The sequence below is a fragment of the Martes martes genome (assembly GCF_963455335.1).
Source record: "Martes martes genome assembly, chromosome: 6".
In the NCBI taxonomy this organism is placed as follows: domain Eukaryota; kingdom Metazoa; phylum Chordata; class Mammalia; order Carnivora; family Mustelidae; genus Martes; species Martes martes.
In genome coordinates, this window is record NC_137893.1 from 89,776,229 (window position 1) to 89,800,425 (window position 24,197).

Below are 24,197 nucleotides of genomic sequence, written 5' to 3' on the forward strand. Positions count from 1 at the left end.
ACATGCTTCAGGGTCACCAGTGGGGTGCAGGGCTAGGGAAGGGGAAGAAGGACATCTGTGACCAGTGTCCTCACCTCCTTCCCTAGCTGGGCTGCACCTGGCCCTCCGTAGTGCTCCCAGAATGCCTCAGGTCTCAATCTCTTTATCCTGCACTAACTGCCTAGCGTTTTGATGATCTGTTTATGTATCTATTTAGAAATAATGATAGATAACCTAGAGTGCTTGCTGTGTGCAAGGCTCACATATTAACTCATTTCCTCCTTGAAGTTGAGGAAGGCATAACTATTATCTGTGAGGAAACCGACGCTCCTGCTCAAAATCAAAAAGCTGGTGCGGTCTAAACTCATCACTATCTTATCGCCCTGGTTTATTTTCTTTAGAACTTTGATCACAGATAGTTGCCTTCTGTTCACGTGTTTGTTTGCTCATTTGTTTGTCTCTCCGTCTACACAGCCTGCTCTACGCAGTCAGAGGCTTTGTCTTTCTCATTCACATTCCAAAGTCTTTCCTCGTAGATGGGAGATGCTCAGTAGATATTTGTGGAAAGAATGAGCCACTGAGTCCCTTAGCGGAGACTCCTTGAGGGTATGCTCTGTGGCTCTTCACTGTGTCACCCTCACACTGGCCAGCCCTGGCCCTGGCCTCGCCTGGGGCTCAGTCAGCAGTTTGCTGGATAAACACAAGAATGCAGGCGAGTCTGGAGAACTCAGTTGTGGCTGGTCTGCCACTCAGACTCCAGGAACTAGGGGAAGATGTTCAGCCACAAGAAGTACAGGAGAATAATATATTCTTTTTTTTTTTTAAGATTTTATTTATTTATTTGACAGAGAGAGAGCACAGTAGGCAGAACAGCAGGCAGAGGGAGAGGGAGAAGCAGGCTTTCGACTGAGCAGGGAGCCCGATGTGGGGCTCGATCCCAGGACCCTGAGACCATGACCTGAACCGAAGGCAGCTGCTTAACCGACTGAGCCACCCAGGCGCCTCAGGAAGAATTCATTCTTCTTGGGTCTCTGTTTTGGTTTCTCTGTATGATTTAGTGTGTGGGCACAGAGAGGGTACACGGTGGGGGAAAGTACGAGAAGAAGGTTTGAAACATAACAACCCCTGGGAAAAGACTCTAATTGCTTCATATCTAAAGGCAGGAGATATAAACAGAGTGTATGTGTGTGGCCCAGAAGAGGTTTCTAGAAAGCGATGAATACATGAATGAGGGATAGAGTTGAGTCAGTGGCACAGTGAGCTTCTTGAAGACAGGCACAGGCCTTATTTGTCTTTGTAGCCCCAGCTACAAAAGGGGCTACAGGGCTCTTCTGATGGGACTCTCCTCTTCCTTGCTGGGAATCACCCTTATCTTCATCGTGATCATGACCACGCTCATCTTTGGACCTGGCCTCCGCCACAGCGCTGGAGACCCTGGAGACACACAAATCTACTTCCCATTCAGGGATAATTGCTGTCTGGTTTGGCTTCCACTTCTCTCATATTTTCTTTCTTTCTTTTATTTTTTTTTTAAGATTTTATTTATTTATTTGACAGACGGAGATCACAGAGAAGCAGGCAGAGAGAGAGGAGGAAGCAGGCTCCCTGCTGAGCAGAGAGCCCAATGGGGGGCTTAATCCCAGGACCCTGAGATCATGACCTGAGCCGAAGGCAGAGGCTTTAACCCACTGAGCCACCCAGGCGCCCCTTCTCTCATATTTTCATTTTTAATCTCCACCTTCCAAGCCCTGACTCAGTTCCCGCCCCATCTTCTCTCTCCTCAATGATTGCAACAGCCTTCCCCACTGGCCTTTCAGCCTCGGGGCTCTTTCTCACCCCCATTAACTAATTTGCTTAATATGTAAATCAAAACCTGTCACTCTCTTGCCCTCATGCCAAGAACTGACTAAACTTTTTTAATGGAATGAGAAGCCTTGGTAATGTGGCCCCTGGAAACACCTCTCTTCTAGTCCCCTAGTGCCTGCCAGCCATGCCATACGTTGCCAGGTCCTATAACAGACCATGATTTTCATGCCTTTTTGCCTTTGCTTGTGTTGTCCCCTCCACCTAGTAGGTCTTTCCCAACTTTGTCTCTACGAGGAATGCCAAGTCATTCATTTTACCTTTTGGAATAAAAAAGGCATCATTGTCTTTTCTGGTTATAAAAGTGATACAAGGGAGACAAACCATAAGAGACTCTTAATCTCACAAAACAAACTGAGGGTTGCTGGGGTGGGGGAGTAGGGAGAGGGTGGTTGGGTTATGGACTTGGGGAGGGTGTGTGCTATGGTGAGTGCTGTGAAGTGTGTAAGCCTGACTATTCACAGACCTGTACCCCTGGGGCTAATAATACATTATATGTTAATTTTAAAAAAGTGACATAAGTTTATTAAGCAATACAGAACACACTAGGAAAAATAAAAGGAAATGTTTCCTCTTCCCAGAGTTCCAACAATTGGAGATAACCACTGTTAAAGTACTATGAATATAATCATGAATTTTTTTCCGTGCATAGATATACATATATCTTTAAATGCATGCAAATGCATACACACTTACAAAAATGAGTTCATTTGTGCTATTTGGTAACCTACTTTGTGTTCTAAGTGAAATATTTTGAACATCTTTTCCTGTGAAGAGCAGTTTTACATAGTAATTTTTTTGCTCTTCAAAAGTCAGTTTCAATGGGTACTTGGGTGGCGCAGTTGGTTAAGCGTCTGACTCCTGGTCTCTGCTCAGGTCATGATCTTAGGGTCATGAGATCGAGCACTGTGTGGGGCTCTGTGCTCAGCATGAAGTCTGCTTGAGATTCTCTCCCCCTCTCCCTTTGCCCCTCTTGCTCATGCTCTCTCTCTCTCTCTCTCAAGTACATAAATAAATAAAACCCGTGTCAACTCCAATCCAAATGTTTACTGTCTTGGAAAGCTCTTCTGGTTCTCCTCTTCTCCCCCAGCCCCCATCCACAGTGCCCCTTCTCTGAAGACTCACCCTACCTTGCACCTCTTTCTTTGAAAACTTTCCTGTTTATAGGTCATCATTGGATATAAAAAAACAAATGCACAAATCAGTAATTATAAATCTGTGGTAATGGGCACACAATGTACAAAGATATCATCTATGACAACATAAAGGGGGAGAGATGGAGATGTAAAGGAGCAGAATGTTTGTATATTGAAACTAAGTTGGTATTATTATTTTTTTTTAAAGATTTTATTTATTTATTTGAAAGAGAGAGATCAGTAGGCAGAGAGGCAGGCAGAGAGAGATGGAGAAGCAGGCTCCTTGCTTGCGGAGCAGAGAGCCTGATGTGGGGCTTGATCCCAGGACCCTGAGATCATGACCTGAGCCAAAGGCAGAGGCTTAACCCACTGAGCCACCCAGGTGCCCCTAAGTTGGTATTATTAAAACTAGGTTGTTATGAGGCACATGGGTGGTTCAGTCAGTTGAACACCTAACCTGTGATTTCAACTCAGGTCATGATTTCATGGGTCACAGGACTGGTCCTGCATCAGGCTTTGCACTCGGTGGGGAGTCTGCTTGAGATTCTCTCCCTCTTCCCTTCCCACCTGCTCACACTTTCTCTCCCTGTCTCTAAAACAAATAAATAAAACTTAAAAATAAAAACTAGGTTCTTGTTAGTTTAAGATGTTCATTGTAGAGGCACCTTGGTGGCTCAGTGGGTTAAGCATCTGACTCTTGATTTCATCTCAGGTCATGATCTCAGGATCCTGGGATCAAGCCCCACATTGAGATCTGCATTCAGTGGGGAGTCTGCTTCTCTCCCTCTCCCTTTGACCCTCCCCCTGCTCGCACTTTCTCTCTCTCTCTCAAATAAATAAATCTTAAAAAAAGTTAATTGTAATTCCAAGGTAACCACTAAGTAAATAATAAAAATATATTAAAAAGGAGAAAAGAAGTATATCAAAATAGTACACTATAAAAAATCAACTAAGTGAAAGAAAAAGGCAGTAACGAAGGACTTGACCAAAAAACAGCTAAGATATACAGAAAACAGTAAATGGCAAAAGTAAGTCACTCTTTTTCAGTACTCACAGCGAATGCAGATGAATTAAACTCTCCTATTAAAAGGCAGGAACTAGATTAAGAAAAACCATATGCTGTCTGTAAGAAGCTCAAAGGGCACAAAGAGATTGAAAGTAAAAGGATGAAAAGAGATATACCAGGTGCCTGGGTGGGCTTAGTCGTTAAGTGTCTGCCTTCAGCTCAGGTCATGATCCCAGGGTCCTGGGATTGAGACCCACATTGGGCTCCCGGCTCAGTGGGAAGCCTGCTTCTCCCTCTCCCACTCCTCCTGATTGTGTTCCCTCTCTCTCTCTGTGTCTCTCTCTGTCAAATAAATAAATAAATAATCTTAAGAAAAAAAAAAAAAAGAAGGGGCGCCTGGGTGGCTCAGTGGGTTAAAGCCTTTGCCTTCGGGTCAGGTCATGATCTCAGGGTCCTGGGGTCGAGCCCCACATCGGGCTCTCTCCTCGGTGGAGACCTGCTTCCTCCTCCCTCTCTCTGCCTGCCTCTCTGTCTACTTGTGATTTCTCTCTGTCAAATGAATAAATAAAATCTTAAAAAAAAAAAAAAAAAGAAGAAGAAGAAGAAGAAGGGGATCCTGGGTGGCTCAGAGGGTTAAGCCTCTGCCTTTGGCTCAGGTCATGATCTCAGGGTCCTGGGATTAAGCCCTGCACTGGGCTCTATGCTCAGCAGGGAGTCTGCTTACCCCTTTCCCTCTGCCTGCCCCTCTGCCTACTTGTGATCTCTCTCTCTGTCAAAATCTTAAAAAAAGAAAAGAAAAGAAAAAAGATATCCCATGCAAATAGTAACCAGAAGAGAGTTGGGGTGGCCTAATTTTGTCATATAAAAGAGACTGTCAGTCTAAAAATCATTTTAAGAGACAGAAGGACATTGTATATTAATAAAAGGTTCATTTCAGCAAAGAGATATCATGATTATAAACCTCTACACACCTAAAAACAGAGCCCCTAAAGCAAAAATTGACACAATTGAAAGGAGAAATAAACATTTCTACAGTAATAGTCAGAGACTTCAATACCCGACCTTCAATATCATATGGAACAATTGGGCAGAAAACCAATAAAGGAATAGTAGTGGACTTGAACAACATTATGAACCAGTTAGGCCTAACAGATATACATAGAACATTTCATCTGATAATAGTTGAGTAATTATTCTTATCAAGTGCCCATGGAGCATTCTCTAGGATAGATCATAGGTTAGCCACAAAACAAGCCTTAACAGATTTTAAAAGATTGAAATCATACAAAGTAACTCCTCTGATTGTGATGAGATGAGACCTGAAGCTAGTATCAGACAGAAAATGGAAAAATTCACAAATATGTGTGAATCAAAGAACACACTCTTGAACAATCATTGAGTCAAAGAAGAACTACAAGGAAAATTAGAAAATACATTGAAGTTAATGAAAATGAAAACACAACATACCAAAACTTTATGGGATGCAGAGAAAGCAGTGCTCTGAGAGGAATTGAGAGTTGTAAATGTCTACAATAAAAGAAAAGAGAAAGATGTCAAATCAATAACCTAAGTGTACACCTAAGAAACTAGAAAAAGAAGAGCAAAGTAACCTTAAAGCTAACAGAAGAGGGGCACCTGGGTGGCTCAGTGGGCTAAAGCCTCTGCCTTCGCCTCGGGTCGTGATCCCGGGGTCCTGGGATCGAGCCCCGCATCGGGCTCTCTGCTCGGCGGGGAGCCTGCTTCCTCCTCTCTCTCTGCCTGCTTCTCTGCCTACTTGTGATCTCCATCTGTCAGATAAATAAATAAAATCTTTAAAAAAAAAAAAAGCTAACAGAAGAAGGAACTAGTAAATATTAGAGATAAATGAAATAAAGAATAGAAAAACAATAAGGAAAATAAACAAAACCAAAAATTCTTTGTAAGCAACAATAGCTAGATTGACTAAGATAGAACACTTAAACTACTAAAATCAGAATGAAAGTGGGGACATTATTACTGACTTTATAGAAATAAAAAGGATTGTCAGAGAATACTATGGGGACACCTGGCTGGCTCAGTCAGATGACCATGTGGCTCTTGATCTTGGGGTCATGAGTTTGAGCCCCATGTTGGGTATAGAGAGTACTGAAATAAATAAAACTAAAAAAAAAAAAAAAAAAAAAAAAAAAGAAAGAAAAAGAAAACTCTTAACAATTCTATGCCACAAATTGGATAACCTAGATGAAACAGACACATTTCTAGAAACATGTAATAGAAATAGAAAGTATAAGAAAAATGTTGAATCAATAATCAAACCCCATCCATCCAAAAAAAAGTCCAGGTCCCGATGGTTTTACTGGTGAATTCTATCAACCATGTAAAGGATTATCACTAATCCTTCTCAAACTTTCCCAAAACATTGAAGATGAGGGAACATTTTCAACTCATTCTATGAGGCCAACATTACCTTGATACCAAAACCAGACAAAAACAATACAAAAAAAAGAACTACAGGCCACTATTCCTTATGCATATAGGTGCAAAAATCCTCAATAAAATCCTAGCAAACGGAATTCAGCAGCATTTTACTAAAAGAAATACACATTCCAATCAACTGGGACTTATTCCTACAATGAAAGGATGGCTCAATATAACAACAACAACAACAACAAAAATCAGGGGCGCCTGAATGGCTCAGTTGGTTAAGTTTGGTTTCAGCTCAGGTCATGATCTCAGTGTCCTGGCATCAAGTCCTGTGTTGGGCTCTGCGCTCAGTGGGGAGTCTGCTTGAGATTCTCTCTCCCATTCCCTCTGCCCACCCCTCCCACTTGTGCACACATGCTCTCTCTCTCTCTCTCTCAAATAAATAAATAAATAAATAAAATCAATGTTATATACTATGTTAATAGAATGAAGCAAAAAAAGACTCATGATCATCTCAGCTGATGGGGGAAAATGCATTTGACCAAATACAAAAACTTTCATGATTAAAAACATTCAATATAAAAAAAATAATGAAATAAATAAAAACACTCAATAAACTAGGAATAGAAGGCAAATTTCTCAACATGACAGAGGCCATATATGAAAAACTCACAGTTAAACAGAATACTTAACGGTGAAAGACCAAAGCTTTCCCCCTGTAGTCTGAGATAAGATGGGGCAAGTGCTTTTTGTCATTTTTCTTCTATACAGTAATGGAAATTCCAGCTAGAGCAACTAGGCAAGAAAAAGAAATAAAAAACATCCAGTTGGAATGGAAGAAGTAAAATTACCTGTTTGCTGATGACCTTACCTTCCTATATATAAAAATTACCTCAAAATGGTAGTCACCCATGTTTAAGAGTTAAAACTTTAAAACTCTTACAAAACCTAGGGGGAAATTTTAAGACCTTGGATTTGGTAGTGATTTCTTTAGTATGATGCCAACAACACAGGGGACAAAGGAAGAAAGATTAATTGGACTTCATCAAAATTAAAAGCTGCCACTGAATTATACACTTAAAATGGTTAAAACGGTAAATTTTATATTTTGTATATTTTACTATAAAAAAAGTTCAAAAAATAGCTAACCTAGAGAAAACCCTTCAGTTCTACCTCCAGTGTTTACTGTCCTGGAAGCCTCCTCTGGTTCTCCCTTTCCCTTCCTCCCCCCTGGCCCACAGTGCCCCTCCTCTGAGGACTCATTGTACCTAGTACATCTCTATTTAAAACCTTTCCCAATTATAAGCTCATTATTTGTTTACAATCTAGTTACAAGTCGACCTGTCTCCCCTGCCCCACCACGATTTCCCTGTGGGGGAAGCACAGTGGTTAGGACGCAAGCCTTGGAGACTGAGTTCACATCTCCACTCTGCCTCTGACCACTGTGTGACTACTGGCAAGTTCCTTAACCACTCTGGGCCTCTACAAGCTCATCCATAACATGGGGGTGGTGAGAGCACTTACTTCATAGGGCTGTGCACGAAAATGTCTTAGAAGGATGCCAGGCGCACAGGACCTGCTCAATCAACATTGTTTAGCTGTTGTTTAGCAAAACACAGATGGCTAGACTACAAAATGAATGCACAGTAGCAATCCTTGCTCTCTTCCCAGCCATCCCTGGCGGGCAGATGGATAGGATCGATATCTCTGCGTAAACATTTGAATATGTGTGGATACACCCCAGGATAGGGAGAGGAGAGGGTGAGTCCTTTGTCCCTCTTCCCTGGCCCTGTCCTCCTGGCCCCCCAGTGGAGCCCAGCCTCAGCTTCCCCGCCCCTGCTGGGCTGGGGCAGGGAAGATGAGACCATCCCCACTCCCCTGTCTTTGGGGTAATGTCCCCAGTGGCAGCAAAAACCCCACTCTTCTTTTTTCTCTGGCTGTCCTTACAGTGGGCCCCCTGGGCATGCCCAGGTCGGAGAGGATGGGAAGGGCTCAGATTTGGGGGTGAGCGTCAGTCACGACTGCCGTATCAATCAGGGCCCTTTCATCAGCCGGAAACAGCTGCACCCGGCTGCCCCGACAAGTCCAGACGGGGGTTCCCTGCCCCTCCCAGCCTGCCCCTCTTGCCCCCCTTCCCCAGCTGACAGTCACTCTTACCCTTCCCCGGATGCAGGGGACAGGTTGGGGCAAGCCAGGGACACACTCAGTTTCCCTTCCCTTGCCGCCCCTCCCTGGGGTGACACCTTCCTCCCCTCCCCCACCCCCTCTGCCCTAAGTCCCCAGGCCCTGGCTGGGGTAGGAGCTGGAGGGGTTGTCCAGAGAGGGGTCCACAGGAGACTGACTGCAGTGGTCAGGTCTGAGCTCCTGAGGCAAGATGCTTTACCTGGAACCCTGGAACAGCAAGGTGATGGGGAGACCCCAGAGCACATAATGGGGAAGGCATGTGCCCAGGGTCACTCAATAGCTGAGCTAATGCCAGAACCCAGGGCTGCAGATGCTACTTTTCTTTCCCTTCTCCTGCAGCCTTGGTTTCCCTATCTGTGTGCTGAAGGATTGCCAAGGGGTCTCCCGACTCCCTTCTAGCTCTGATATTGTGGACCTGCCCAGAGTGTCTCCTCTTTTCCTCCCTGTTTTCCCTGATGAGGTACCCAGGTTTGTTGGTGGAAGCGGCTGGGGGTGGGGTGAGGGAAAAGGACCCTTCCAGCAGGTTCAGCCTCTGTTTTCAGCACCATAGCCCCCTCTGCCCAGCCCCACCCTGGGAACCTAGAGACCAGAGGCAATTGTGTATGGAATGCCTGGTTTGGGCAGTGGCCAGATTGGTTCTGTTGAGTTCGCAACTCAGTGCTCTGAGTTGGACAATCCAACCTGGACTCTGACAGATGCCTGATCTATTTGACTTCTGGCAGCATATGACTGTTTAAGGCAACCCCAAGGTATGGGGAGGGTGCATACATGGGTGGCTATGGAGGCAGTGACCAGGGCAGGACCCATGGGACTCAGAAGTCAGGATCCCAGCTGGAGTGCGTAGGGGAGGGCTGGCTAAGCCAAAGTCAAAAAAAGATGTCTGTGGGTCCAGACTGGGGTGTTGCCTGGTCCCAGCCCCCTCTGAGGCTTAGGACCGAGGTTGGAGGACAGAGAGGTCCCCAAGGTAAGAGAAATACTTCTCTTCCTCCTCTGACTTCTGTCATCCCGCTGGAAGGAGTGCAAGGCCTTCACCACAGGAATAGCCGGTATCTTCCCTTTTGGCTACCATCACCAGACAGCTGCCAGTAAGTTGGGGGGAGAGAGGCTGCAGGAGCCCTGGGGTGTGCTCTGGGACCCCGGGCTCTTCTCTGGGCTCCACCCCCCCCCCCAGCCTGCCTGACTTTAGGTGAGTCACCGTGACTTTTCTTTTTAAAGATGTATTTATATATTTGAGGGAGGGACAGGGGCAGAGGGAGAGAATCTCCAAGCAGACACCCTGCTGAGTATGGAGCCTAATGCCATGTGGGACTCCATCCCACGACCCCAAGATCATGGCCTGAGCTGAAACCAAGAGCCAGACCCTTAATGATTGAGCTGCCCAGGCGACCGGATCTCTGGGACTTTTCCTCTCCATCTGCACCATAGGTCCTTGTCCTGCCCTCTCTCTCCCACCGGTGGGTGTGGAAATCTCTAGGAAGGAGACAAGATGGTCCTTTGGCATTTATCCACCCCTCACCCCAAGGCCTGAGGCGCCTGCTGCCAAAGAGACTGTCCATCAGTCCTGAGTCAGAAAGAACTCCATCTCCAGGGAGCCTCTGACACAGCGGCTGGCGGGCTGTGGCCCTGCCCTCTGAGAGTTTACTGTCAGAGCCAGTCAGAAGGTACAGGCTGGGGCAGAGGCCCAGTTTAGAGCTGACAGGGAGGGGAGGGAGAAGCCCCCTGCTGCTACAGCCTAGACACTGGGGCTGGCCAGATACACCTGCTTCGCCTTCTCGGACCAGCCCCAAAGGTGGCCATGTCCTTTGTCCTGCTCTCATCCCCGTCTGCCCCTCCATCACTGCCAGGTGCATGTCCACTGTCCCCCTGCAGGCTGTGAGCACTGTGAGCACCTTGGCCGCTGCTGTCCTAGGGCCTGGCTCCATGTTTGCATGAGAGCCGCTTGTCCCATGCCCACAGGGAGGGATGGTGGAATGGGTTCCCGCCCGCTTCACTGTACCCTGGACACAGCTCCCGGCCTGGGCTCCAATAGTTCGGTAAGGGGGAAGAGTACAAGATCATGGCCAGGTCTGATTTGGGAGGGATGTGGGGTCCAGAAGAAGAGAGGGTAAGAGAAACACTGTTTCAACCAGAGGGGGAGATGGGTAGAAAGAAAAAGGTATGGAAGGTGGGGTTTTTAAGAGGTCCCCTAGGAGATCCCCTGGAGCTGTGCACCCTCCTCCTTCCCACAATTCTTCTAGCTTGAAGCTGACTGTTGGGAGGGCAAGGTGTCCTCAGATATAAATAGTCACTCCCAGGAAACGACACCCCACATCCTAGCTGGCTCCTTGCTGGCCTCAGGGTTGAGGTCCTAGGACTCTCTCTTTGGGAGAAAGAACCTGTTCCTGGGGACTTAGAAGGTCTGAGAGAGGCCTTGGGGCCAAAAGGAGCCTAGTAAGTTCTAGCAGGCGTGCGTGTTGGAAGCCGTGGTGGGGAAGGTTTTGGACAATGGATGGGCCTGACTGGTGGGGAGCACCTTGGGTATTCCCTAGCCTCACCCCTGCACCTCACAAAAAGTTGCCAGATGAAATTCAGGGTTCCCAGTTAAATTAGAATTTCAGAGTCCTTGGCTCCAGGTCAGGGCAGGGTGAGGGTAAGGGGAGGCGGGGGTTGCCCTTCTGCATAAAGAAGGAGAGAATACATAAGAAATAGTTTTTAGTATATCTCAAACACTGCATGGGAGCTGCATTTTTATTTGCCAGGTCTGGCAATCCTACCCTTACATCCACCATGGCTTTTGTCAGGGACACCTGTCTCCCTAAGGCTGCCTGGAAGTGGGGAAGGCCCAGGGTCCCGTGGGCTGTGGGCTGGCCGCCCTGCTCCCTGCTCGCAGCATGCTGAGAAGGCCCCGTGCTGGCTCCGGGGCTGTGGCTGCAGGTACAGACAGTGGCTGTGGTGAGCGGCAAGGCAGGGTGTGTGTGGAATGGGGGAGGGGAACCGGGCAGTAGCTGAGCCCGAGAGACAAGGGAAAATTTTTCTGTGGGTTCCTGTCTTGTCCCCTCCCCAGACTCACCACCACTGGGGCCCTGAGTCACTGGGGCAAGGGGATGGGACAGACCAAATTTTTCCACTCAGCCCCCAGCCCTGTTAACAAGGCTCACCTGATCAGCCCCGCCCACACAGAGGGAAATTCCAGCCCTAAATCCTGTCCGGAATTCTCACCCTGGCCAGCCAGCTTCACAATGGGGGTTGGGGAACTACGGGCTGGCTGCGGGGGGGCGGTTGTTGGGGGAGACACACCTATGGGACTCCCTTCTGCATCGAGGAAAGAGCGGCTTGCTTAAGGAGGGCTGGTGTGGGCAGAGCTGGGTAACTCTTGGGGGGGGGGCTGGGCATGGGGGCAGCAGAGATGTGAACTCTGAGGCTAAGGCCGGGACAATGTGTGTATAAAGGCACACTGAGTCCACTCTGGTTCAGCTGACACCAATTTAGATCGTCCCCAGCCCCAGTGTGTGTGTGTGCACACGCACTCGTGCCCTCCTCACCCAGCCGCTAGAGGGGCTGTAATTACAGAGCCATTGCCAACATAAAGCCCGTATTCTTTAGCCTGATGTTCAAGGCCCTTTGTGTTCAGACCTCAAGGCACCTTCCCATAGTTGGTTATCCACTGCTCCTTCTTTCAGTGCCCTGGGAGCTCGTCCAGGTCCTCAAACTCAGATGCCTGCCAGGGGCCAGACAGGTAACTGGGGACACGGGAAGTGGACCGGACTGAGTGGGGGAGGTGTGCGCTTGGCTTCTCAATGGTTGTTGCCTTTCTGGAATTTAAGACTCCAAAGCCCTGTCAACTCCCACCCCCAGCCTCATTGTTTACCTTCTGGCTCTGGGGATGGACTGCGCCTTTTTCAAGGACGCTGTGCAGGCCAGTGCGGGTGGGCCAGACAGAACACGTCTGAGGGCCGGATGTGGTCCGCGGCGCCAGTTTGCAGCCTCCCCTCCGGCCAGATGGCACCTTTCCTGTTTCTCGTATACGGCCCTCCCATTCCTGCCTCTGTGCCTTTGCTTAAGCTGTTCCCTTAGCCTGGAAAGCCCTCTGCCATCGCTGGTTGCCCGAGTCCTGCCCATCCTTCAAAGTCCAGCTCACAGGCCACCTCCCCCGTGAAGCCTCCATGGTTCTCGCCTTGTGCTCCCTCCATCCCATGGACATCTTTTATGACCCAAGTCACTTCCTGCTTTGTGTTAAGGTTTTATATTCCTGTTGAATTACCTGTTGGAGTTGGTTCTGTGGTCAGTTCACTTCTGACTGCCTGGCACAGAGCAGCATTCAGGAAATAATTGTTGAATGAATGTCAAATGGGCAAATGGAACCACTCCCCCTCCCCCCGCATCCCTTTGAGTCAGAACTGGGCTCAGATCGTGGCTCTGCTCATTTATTATAGCTATGTGACTTAGGGCAACTTATTTTGAGCCTTAATTTCCTCATTTGTAAAATGGGTATATTAATAGTATGTATGTTTGGAGATAGTCTGAAGAATAAATGTGTTAATGTATGGGAAGCACTGAGAAGTGTGCCAAACACAACCCTTAGTATAAGCCATGGTCATTATCATCATCAGTCTTGTTATTACAAAGCTCAAATGCTAAAAAGAAACACCCCCCCAAAACCAAACGAATCCAAACTCAAATGCTGCCTCCTCCATGAAGCCTTCCTCAGTCCTACAGTCAGGATTAATCTCGTCCTCCATTAGATTACTATTGTACTTTGTTATAATTAGTAGTCTGTATCCGACTCTCCCATCAGACTGTTGCCTCTTGGAGGGCAGGTCTACGCCTCACGGATCTTTGCGTTTCTGTTATTCATGCAGCACTTACTGAGTGCCTTCAAAAGCCAGGCACTGAGCCAGGGGGCTGGAGATACGCTGGTGAAAGATATATCCCTTTTAACCACTCAGCCATAAAAAAAAAAAAACAACAACGAAATCTTGCCATTTGCAATAACATGGATGGAACTAGAGGGTATTATGCTAAGGGAAATAAGTCAGTCAGAGAAAGACGATTATCACATGATCTCACTCATATGTGGAATTTAAGAAACAAACCAAAGGATCAGAGGTGCCTGGGTGGCTCAGTCGGTTAAGTGTCTGCCTTGACTCAGGTCGTGGTCCTGGGATCGAGTCAGGGTCTCAGCCCAGCAGGGAGCCTGCTTCTCCCTCTCCCTTTGCCCCTTACTCCACACCTTCTCTCTCTTTCTCTCCCTCTCTCTCAAATAAATAAATAAAATCTTTAAAAAAACAAAAACCAAAAAGCAAAACAAAACAAAGGATTGTAAGTGGAGAGAGGAAAAAATAAAACAAGATGAAATGAGAGAGGTGACAAACCATAAGAGACTCTTTTTTTTAAAATATTTTATTTATTTATTTGATAGAGATTACAAGTAGGCAGAGAGGCAGGCAGAGGGAGAGGAGGAAGCAGGTTCCCCGCTGAGCAGAGAGCCCGATGCGGGGCTTGATCCCAGGACCCTGAGACCGTGACCTGAGCCGAAGGCAGAGGCTTCAACCTACTGAGCCACCCAGGCGCCCCACCATAAGAGACTCTTAATCATAGGAAACAAACTGAGGGTTCATGGAGGGGAGGGGTGTGGGGAAAGGGGTAACTGGGTGACAAGCATTAAGGAGGGATGTAAGGAGCAACTGGGTGTTCTGTAAGACTGATGAATCACTAACCTCTACCTCTGAAACCAGTAGTACATTATATGTTAATTAATTGAATTTAAATTAAAAAAAAAAAGAAACATATATCCCTTATAGCAGTTGGCTCTGTGCCTGGGTTAGTGTTCGCAGTCCACTTCTTCCTATTCCCTGGTGTCTGCTTGTAGCACTGGAAGTGGGCTGGAATGAGGTAGGGATCAGGGCCCAGCAAAGCCCAGGCTCCGCTGACCACCGAGGGGCCGGTCTTCTACAGTGTGGCCCTTCCCTGCTAGGGAAGCAAGGTCGAACTGGTGCTCGGGGAGCAGTGACCAGGTTGGATGTGGGGTGCCAGGTCTCTGTGCCTGCCTTGGGTCATCTCTGTGGGGACTGGGATGGTCCTGGCAGGTCTGGTGCTCAGGCTGGGGAAACCCCCCAACTCCTGGGTCAGCCCCCAGTTCCTGCACCCCTGTGTCCCCAGGCACATTCAGCTTTGACTTTTGGATTCACTACTTATACCCATGGTGTGACCTGGAGAGATAATTGTGAACCAGATGTTTATAAGCCCTAGAGCAAGGACCCTGAGTGTGACTTCAGCGAGATACGTGGCCTCTCTAGGCCTCAGTTCTCTCATGAGAGGAATTACGTGAGTTAATGCCTATATAGTTATCTTCATTATTATGTGTTACTTGCACTAGGCTGGGAGTTAGGAGCCTCAGGGTGGTTCCTGGCCCACTGCTAATACCCTGTGGGACCTCAGACAAGCCCTTTTCCCTGTCTGGACCTGAGTCTCCCAGGCTGTGAGATCAGGAGTGAGATCATCTCCAGGGCTCCTTCCATCTCTGAGAGCCTTTGAGCTTAAGATTGTCTTCCTGGGATCCAGCCTCTGAAAGTGGGGCTGGCCCTCTCCCTTCCTTGGGAATAATTTCTCCCTGACAAATGGGGAGTCATGATCCACTCACGTCCAACGGATCCCAGCCCCAGTTCCCTGGTTCCAGCTTTGGTCATGGGGCTTGAGTCCCCAGTCCCTGTCATGAACCCTGAACTCCTCCTTGCCCGCCTCTATTCGCCAGTGAGGCTAAGCTCAATGTCACCGGAGCCAGCAGTGGGTCCCTGTGCCTGCATACTTCACCCTCCCACCCCTTTGCCAGGCCGACAGCCGGGAGGCGGGAGGCGAGGAGAGAAGGAAAGGTACCCCTCATGCTCACCTGCAGGGATAGGAGGTGTGAGATGGGCAGGAGAGACAGCTTCGGTTTCAGGGACCACAGCTGGGAGCAGGGATTCTGAGGGTGAGTCCTGGTGGGCCAGAGACAGGAGTGGCAGCTGTTATTTCCACCTCCCTGTTGTACCTCAGCAGGATCAGTCAGTGGGCCTCCTCCAGAAAGGGGAGAGGGCCAGGGTTGCTGAGAGAGTGGGCGCCCCTCCCCCACCCAGGCCAGACTGCCAGTGCTCCCTTCCCTAACCCCATAAGTCCTTGGTCCTCATTAAAGACCCTAATCCTCCCACCAGCCCCCTGGCTGTGGGTTCAAAGGCCTCCACCCCCAGGTCTAGCGGGGACAAACATCTACTGATTCTGAGTTGTCTTCCCTTCCCCCACCCCCACCCATAAGACTGGGCTTGGGCACCTGACCAAGCGGTCAATGGGCATCTGGGGGCCACCGGCACCCCAGGGTTGTGCTTCTGGGAAGGAGAGGTGGGAGAAAACAGGCCTCTGAGGGAGGAATCCTAGGAAAAGAGGGAAAAGAGGAGGAGGTGTTCTGACCAAGTGGGAGAGTCCCTGGCAAACACCACTTCTCCCTTCCCCTTGCCCCTCAGCACCCCGGAGATCCCCCGCTGAGGGGTGCCTCAGGGCAGGCATGAGAACCCAGCTCGGCCCTTATTCGATGTGGCAGCAGAGCAGCGAAGCCCAGGGGCGGGTGGTAGGGGGAGCTAGGCCAGGGGGCCCCTCAGGCCTCATTTTCCTTGAGTTTCTCCAGGGGGGCTGATCATGCCTGGGGCCAGGCATGAGGGCAGAGGGAAAGGCCGAGGAGAACACATGCTCTGGCAGGTAAGCATAGTGAGGGCTGGAGGAGGCTGGGGCCAGCATTTGCAGTTGGCTCCCGGTTCTCTGGCCAAGTGCTGGCCTGTACCTACCACTTCCATTGGCCTAGAGTGTCCTGGTGGAGTGTGGAGCAATCCTGCTCCCTTCCCTTTTACCTCCATTCTCCCCGGGCTGCCGAGAGCAGCTTTTCGGGGCTCTCCTTTCCCTAATGCCTCCCATGGGCTTCCCTGGGAGGCCCAAGGTTCTCAGTGCCCACCCACTTGCCATGTCTACCGGGTGCTAGCTGGGGGTGCTGAGCTACGGGCTTCTGTGTGCTCCGGGGAGAGAAGACAGTCTATCCTCGGGGAGCTCCCAGGTCGATGGGCTAAGACCCGGGCTTGCAAACAGACACCTGCTCTGTGTGTCATCCACTGTTGACTCAAAGGGGCAGGTGGTCAGTTATGCAGACCAGGGACATAACCTCATCTCATCAGAAGCAAGACTCACGATTAATTCACGTCTCACCAAGAAGAAAGAACACCGCTCATTAAACTCTGACACAGTGCCTTCTTGTGGGTGATTGCAAGGCCCATCCTGATTTCAGGGATGTTAAAATGTCAAAAATGTGTGTCAGAGAACAAAAATAAAAGTGAAAAACATTTCTTTTGGACTCACATTTTTTTTTCCTGCAAGTGAGTTTCCGAGAGTTTACTCTGCAGGCTCCTTCTGGGGTTTAGGAGATGAGACCTATGCGTCAGTGCCCTGCCCGGCACAGAGGAAACGATCCTTATTTGTTTATTATTACCGCCATTGCTGTTCTCTGTACATGAAAGTCCTTTTTGCTAATTTTGTGCTGTCCAGAGGCCAAGATCTCCGAGGACCCTGAGCCAGGAGAGCCAAGGAGGCAGCATTGAGGGGGCTCTATTCCATGGGCGAAATTAACAGCCTACCTCTAACCCCCATCAGAAGGGCTCGGCCTCCTTCTGCTGAGCTCAGAGACCTAAGTTGCCAGCCTCTCCGAAAAGTGCCACCCTGACTCATGACCCCTGTCAGTCAATCAACCACTGGGTCAGCTCATTCATTAAGACATTTCTTGAGCACCTGTGCCTTGGCGATCACTGCTAGATCCTCACTTCATGGCGAGGCTAGATCACCCCCACGTGGCCCCAGCCTGGCCTCTGCCTGTTAGATGCCTCGGCTATTTGAATGGGCACATCAAAGGCAGAATGACCCTGAGTCCTCATTAGGGGGCTTTTTTCCATGGATCAGCTGAGAAGGGCAGCTCCTCCCCTCTCTCACTCTCCCTAATCTCACCCCCCACAGGGGAGGGCATCTTCATTATCCAGGCACTCCTGGGCCTTTGTAGATGCTGCTCTCTCTGCCAAGACACCACAGTGTTCTGTGCAAAGCCTTCCATTTGTTAAAAAGAGGTGTGTGTTTTTTTTTAAATTTTTATTAAAGTTCAAAATTCAATTTAATCGATACATACTGTATTATTAGCAAAGAGGTTTTAAGCCCTTTCTTCAGGAAACTTCTCTGAGAATGCCAGGCTCCCACTCAGCTATTTCTTGGTGCCCACAGGACCTATTCTGTACCCTACAAACTGAACCGTCCCGAGGTATGGACTTCTCTTCTGCTTCTGTGTCCCGGCTCAGGCGGCCGGACGCCCACAGCGCAAGGCTAGCTTCCTGTTGCTCCCGACCTGGATTCTGAGTTTTTACCTCCCCAACCCCTATGGGGTGCTCATGGGAACCAGGCACTGTGACAGGCAGGGGTGGCCCTGCCCCAGGGCCTTCTCAGCCTACGGGTCGATGATGTCCTCCCCTGTCATAATATGCTCCTCAGGCCCCTAATCTAGGATCCCAGCCTCCTCCAGTGGGAGCCCACCCGGTGCCCCATCAGATTGGGGCAGTACTCCGGAGGGAGAGAGGTTGTATGCTAAGCTCTTCAGCGGACACTTGACGCCCCCTACACTCTGTCCCCACCCAAGCAAGCCGTCCTCCGTTGTTTACCGTACAAGCTCAGACCCCAGGGGCCGAAGCCTTTCTCACACCCAGGACTGAGCTGTCCTGTCCTCAGCTTTCCAAGAACAGTCTCCATTGAGTGCATACAGTTGTGAAATGATCCTGCTGGGCCCTCCAAGAGATGAGGCCATTTGTGGGCTGAGTGGGCCACTGCAGGCTGCCAAGGGTCAGGCTGGGGACCTGCGGGAGCCAGGGCTCGGGCCTCAGGCTTAGGGAGGGCCCATCTCCTCCCTGCCTGCAGCCTCCAGGAGCAGGGAACCCTGGGGGGTGGGGAGCCAAGCCCCTCAGGCCTCCTCCCTCCTGCTTTCCTCTCCATGAGGGCTTCTCCAGAGGATGACATGGGGAGGAAAAATAGACCTTTCTAGCTGGTGGGGGGGGGGCAAGACTGGCCCCCATGGGCCTGGTGCAAAAGGAAAATGCAGGTCTCCTTTTCAACCGCAGAACATTAAGCTGAGCATGGGGGCCCCCTGGTCACCCACCCTAGGAGTCCTGTGGCCAAGCCCCACCTTGTGCCAAGGAAATGTCTGTGGCCCGAGAGAGGCCAGGTCTTGGCCATGCCACCTGGGAATGAAGGCTTGGACTCCTGCTCACAGTCCAGCGCTCCTTCCTGGGCCCCACTGCCCTAGAAGGCCTCCTTTCCATTCTGGGCCTTTCCATTTGTCCTCTCTTCCTCCTTTGCTTCTGAGTCTCCTGAAATGTCCTTTGTCCCTCAGGATCTCCTCCTTCAGGGAGCTTTCCCTTCTTGTTTAGATCAGCTTTACCTGCTGGATTATTCCCACACGCCTCTTACCCCTTCCAGGCTCATTCACACAGCGTTGCCATTGAACTTCGAGTCTTTATTTATGTGTTAGTCCATGTGAATGAAAGAGAACAGCCTCCTTCCTCCCTTGTCCACCAGCCTTTCCAGGTCTTCCTCCTCAAGATTTGGAACCCTCTGAGGACGGCAGGCCCTTCTTTCAGACTGGGGGTTCCCTGGTGTTGGCCGTTCTGGGCCTCCCTCTGGGTTTGCCTCTGTTTGCCTAACAGAGAAACTTCTGATGTTGCACTAAGGGGGTGACTGTGCCCCCGCCTTGGTACCCTGTTGGCTGTGTGTGTTGTGGGGTCCTGCTCCTGGTTGTCTGCCACCTTCTCTGTCCTTTCCCCACCACGGGCAGCAGATTTTGTGAGTGAGACCGGTGCTGGGAGATGGAGCCAGGAGCGCAGGAAGGACATGGTGGCAGCAGGAGGCCGTGTGGCCACATTCTCCTCCTCCCAGCAGGGCCCCAAAGGCAAGGGGGCCTCCCCCTCAGGGTGTGAGGGAGAAGGGCTGCTGGAGGGCTGGTGTCAGGGTAAAGGGAGCAGCCACTCAGCTGAGGCCCGTCACTCAGAGGCAGGGTCTGTGGCATTTGGGCCGGCAGGGGAGAAGGGCGGGAATGTGAGGAATATCCTGACTCAGCAGTCACCACTCCCCGCCGCCCCCCCAGCTCAGGGATGGGCGTTGGGGAGGACTGATTGCTGAGGACATGCAGATGGCCGAGGCCCGGCTGTCCCTCCCTCCCTCCTTCCATTCCCATTCTGCGTCCGCCGGGCTGTGTTTAGGGAGGAGGCTGGGGACAGAAGTCAGGAACACTGGTGTCCCCCCAAAGATACTGGGGAGGCAAGGAAGGAAGCTGAGGGAGGGAGACCTGGACCCGCATGTGTGTGTTTGTCTTGTGACATGATCATAGCTGTGAATATCCGTGAAATGCAAAGGAACATTTCTCTTCCCAAATGAAGAAGAGTGCTTCTCTGTGGGGACAAGGTGAGGACAGTATGAAAGAAGAGATCGGCTAGGGAGTGATGTGGGGAAGAGGTGGGGCATTAAGAGGGAAAAACAGCAGCCTGGACCCCGGGCCCAGCTGAGTGGGAGGTAGATGGAAGCCTGCTTTAGTGTTTCTAGATCCCCCTTAGAAGTTTGGTTCAAGCAGGGACTGTCTTATAACCTCTCTTAATTATCCGACAACCTCTCCACAGAGCTGGGTACACAGTAGGCATTATGCCCAAGGCTGATTTTGAGTATGCTTAAACTATTTTTTTTTAAAGCGGTCGTACAATGTCAGGTACCCCAAATTAAACTCACACCCATAATCCCAGCTATTGACATTTCTCCTTCCAATGTCTTCATAGGTGAACACTTACGCAAGGCTGACTTATGTAAACTCAGCCTGAGTCAAGCTTTTCCAGCAGCCTTGGCGAAGAGAGTGCCCTGGTTGACCGGGCGTAAGCTCGCGTGTCACGCTTCTCGCTCCCTCGCTCTGAGGTAACCCTTGTTCACGGCAAGGAGAGCCGGTGGCACCCTCACTGGGCAGGTTTCCGTCCCCCCACCCCACCATGTTTACGTTGCTGCCAAGCAGATACCTGCCTTCGTTTATCTTCTGATTTGAAAGGATTCTGACTTATGTAAAAATAGCCTTACATAAGATTTGCCAGAACAGAATACCAACCTGATTTGGGCACCGCATGCGTATAAAACGGTCTGTTGCCTTCGTGTACAGACACCTTTACTGGGTCTGTAACCAGAAAACCCTATTTTAACACTCAAAAGAGAACTCCAACATGTCATAGAACTCCAGAGGGCAATTGTTGTCACGACAGGTGTCTATCATTTGGGAAAGTGGGTGAAAGCAGCCAGCATATGGGGAGGGGAGGAATAATTTGAGATGAAATCACTTGTCATTAATCGTCCTAGAATCTACACGAGTTTGAAACAACAGCAGTAAATGTATTGAAGAATAATGTTCATTCCACGGTGTGAGCAAAGATGTTCATGTTATCATTTCAAGTGGAGGGACTAGGAGCCACAGGGGGAGGTTGTCAGCAAGATGGGGATGGGAGGCCACATTTGACTGTCCCCCCACAGGGAGAACTGCTGGGGGGGGCGGTGCCTGTGAGAAATGCAATGGGGAGACATTAGAATTTTGCTCGGGAGAATTCAGTGGTCCTCGGGGTGCAGGAGTAGGGTTGGTGGCGGAGAGGAGCTGCAGGGAAGTCCATTCTGAGGACAGGGTCTTCAATCTGCACTTCCAGAGATCCTATTCCCAAACCCCACATCTGGGCCTGAGGTTCCACAAGAGCTGTGGGGATTCAGAAGCAATATATATAAGATGTCAGGGCCGGTCTGAAAACCAGAGCCCGGAGCAGAGCGGAGTAGAGAAGCTGGGGCCCACTCCAACCTCCCTCCCCACCCCTGACCACCCCCTGTAGCCTCCTGCCTCCCCATCAGGGGGCCGGAAGCCATCAGGCCAGGCGGCCCATCGCTATGGTATCCTCCACTGGGTGCTGCTCCAAGAGCAACGTGCTGAGAGAGCACTTGTGAGGCGCGGGGGCAGGGGTGGGGGCAGGGGTCAGGGTGCTTTTTAATTTCTTGTTAGCGATGACAGCTGTAGAACTCAAGCAATTAAGGAGGAAGACTCCCCCAGGATGCCAGAGGGCCAGCACCCCCAGCTGCGCACATCTTCCTCCCTTCCTCCTTTTCCATTATCCGCCCCCACCCCTTCCCATTTACACACACACACATGCACATGCACGCACACATGCACAGGCTTCCCCTCTCTGAGCCCGGGGAAACCATGGGATACAATTATGGGGAGGAAAGTATTCCAAAGGGGTCCCCTCTTCTGGGCTTGAGTAGGGGAGTGGGGTAGACAGGGTAGGGAGAGGTTGCTGGATCTAGAAAATGCCTTCTCCATCATCCAGGGGGGTGGGTGGAAAGTTGGTATTGAGGTGAGGGGCATAAAGAATGACCAAGGTTGGGACGCCTGGGTGGCTCAGTTGGTTAAGCAGCTGCCTTCGGCTCAGGTCATGATCCCAGCGTCCTGGGATCGAGTCCCACATCGGGCTCCTTGCTCCGCGGGGAGCCTGCTTCTCCCTCTGCCTCTGCCTACCGCTCTGTCTGCCTGTGCTCGCTCGCTCTCTCTCTCTAACAAATAAATAAATTTAAAAAAAAAAAAAAAAAAAAAAAAAAAGAATGACCAAGGCCACAGTAGCCTTCCCCGTACTTCTAGACTGAGTGACACTCCCCTCCCGACCTTGAGGGTGTAGGTAAAGGGTCTCAGTTGGGGAAGATATGGAGGAGCTTTTCTTTTATTCCATTAAATTCTTCAGGGCACTGGGTATCTCACGCATTCCCTCTCCGTCATCTCACTGGGGATTCCTTCCAGCAGCCTTCTCTGGATCCTGCCCATTTTGTGGATTCCCATTCTGTTCCCAGCTGTAGGGGGAGGTACACGTGTTCGAAGCCATTCTTTTATTAACATCAGTCCTACCACATGGGCGGGGGTGTGTTTTTGGATGTAGGAACAAAGCTCTGTATCCCTGTGGAAACATCCAAACATCGCACTCCACCCACCAGCTGATACTTGAAACTCCACCAATTAACATTTGGCTCCTTGTTAAATTGCAAATAGCCTTGGGATGGGAACCCCTTTAAAAGATCTGATAGCTGATATTGATAAACGGGTAACTGGGATGGGGGGACTGGCTGGCCAGGATTCTCAGGTGGTATCAAGTTTATAGAAGAGAAAAGATTGGCTTCACAGCTTTGCTTTGCTTCTGATAAGTCTCTCTCTCTTTTCTTTAAGGTTTTATTTATTTATTTGACAGCGAGATAGAGAGAGCCAGAGAGCAGAAGCAGGTGTGGGGGTTGGGGGGATGGTGGAGGGAGAGGGAGGCAGGGACCCTGATGCTGGACTTGATCCCAGGACCCCGGGATCATGATGTGAGCCAAAGATAGACACTTAACTGGCTGAGCTACCCAGGTGCCCCTGATTAAGTCTTTGGAGTCCGGGAGGATGACAACTCAGGCTGGTCCCCTCTGATCTAAAAAAAAAGGGAAGCCTCTGAATTCTCATGGTCATGACCATTATCATCGATAGCCTCATATAGGCACGGAACACCAGTGGTGCTACAAAGAAGCCCAACATACGGCCCTTGCTCTCAAGATGCTCACAGCCTGGTGTGGGACACCCAGCTCACCTGAGTGACCAGAGAGGAGCCTGTGGAGGTTTCAGAGAAAGGGCTTACCTGTACTGAGGATTTCTTTGGGGAGATTAGCCAGGTTGGCATCGACCAAGGGAAGATTGGAGGCAGGAAAGAGGGGATGGAGCAGGCGAGAGCCAAAGAGGCCTCGGTTAGGCTGATAGTGGTGGGACCAAGTTTGGATTTGAGGAGAGGCATTTTGGAAAATGAATCTCTGGGACTCTGGCTCTGGGGGAGCTGGGAGAGGGAGGAATTGGGTGTGAGTCTGGGGTACAAAGTTTGAGTACCGGGTGAGGCTGGTGTTACTGGCAGTGGAAGGGCAAGTCTGTTGGAACTCTGGATAGAAGGTGTGCTCTATTTCAACATGCTGACTTTGGTAAGTCATTCCTTCCAGAAGAGTGTAAGACTGTAGGCAAGCCACGCAGATACCGCGTATGTTTTTTCTTAAAGAACTTCTATAAATACCAGCAGTTCTTCAAAGTGGCCAGTACAAGGGTCTAGATGATTTTCCCAAATAGATTGCCTTTGATCAAAATATCTGACCCATTCAGTTCCTGGATGCCCATGAGGCACCTGGTCCAGTCTTATGTAAGGACATGTAGACTGTCGAGTGTATGCCTTCAGGAAATTTGCTCTCTCATTGGGGTGACATTAAAGTAAAACTCATGAAAGAGACTACATAGGCCTATGGCTTCCCATGATACTGGGCACATTATTTGTCTGTTGTACAATAAAGGCCACATGCTTAGCACCACAAAACAATATCCATTTATTAGCCCACAGTTCCGAAGGTCAGAAGTCTGCCGTGGTAGAGCTGGGTTTTCTCTGCTTAGGGTATCACAAGGCTGAAACCAAATTGTTGGTTGGACTGATTTTTTTTATCTGGGGGAGACAAATCCATTTCTACGCTCATTCTTATTGTTGCCAGAA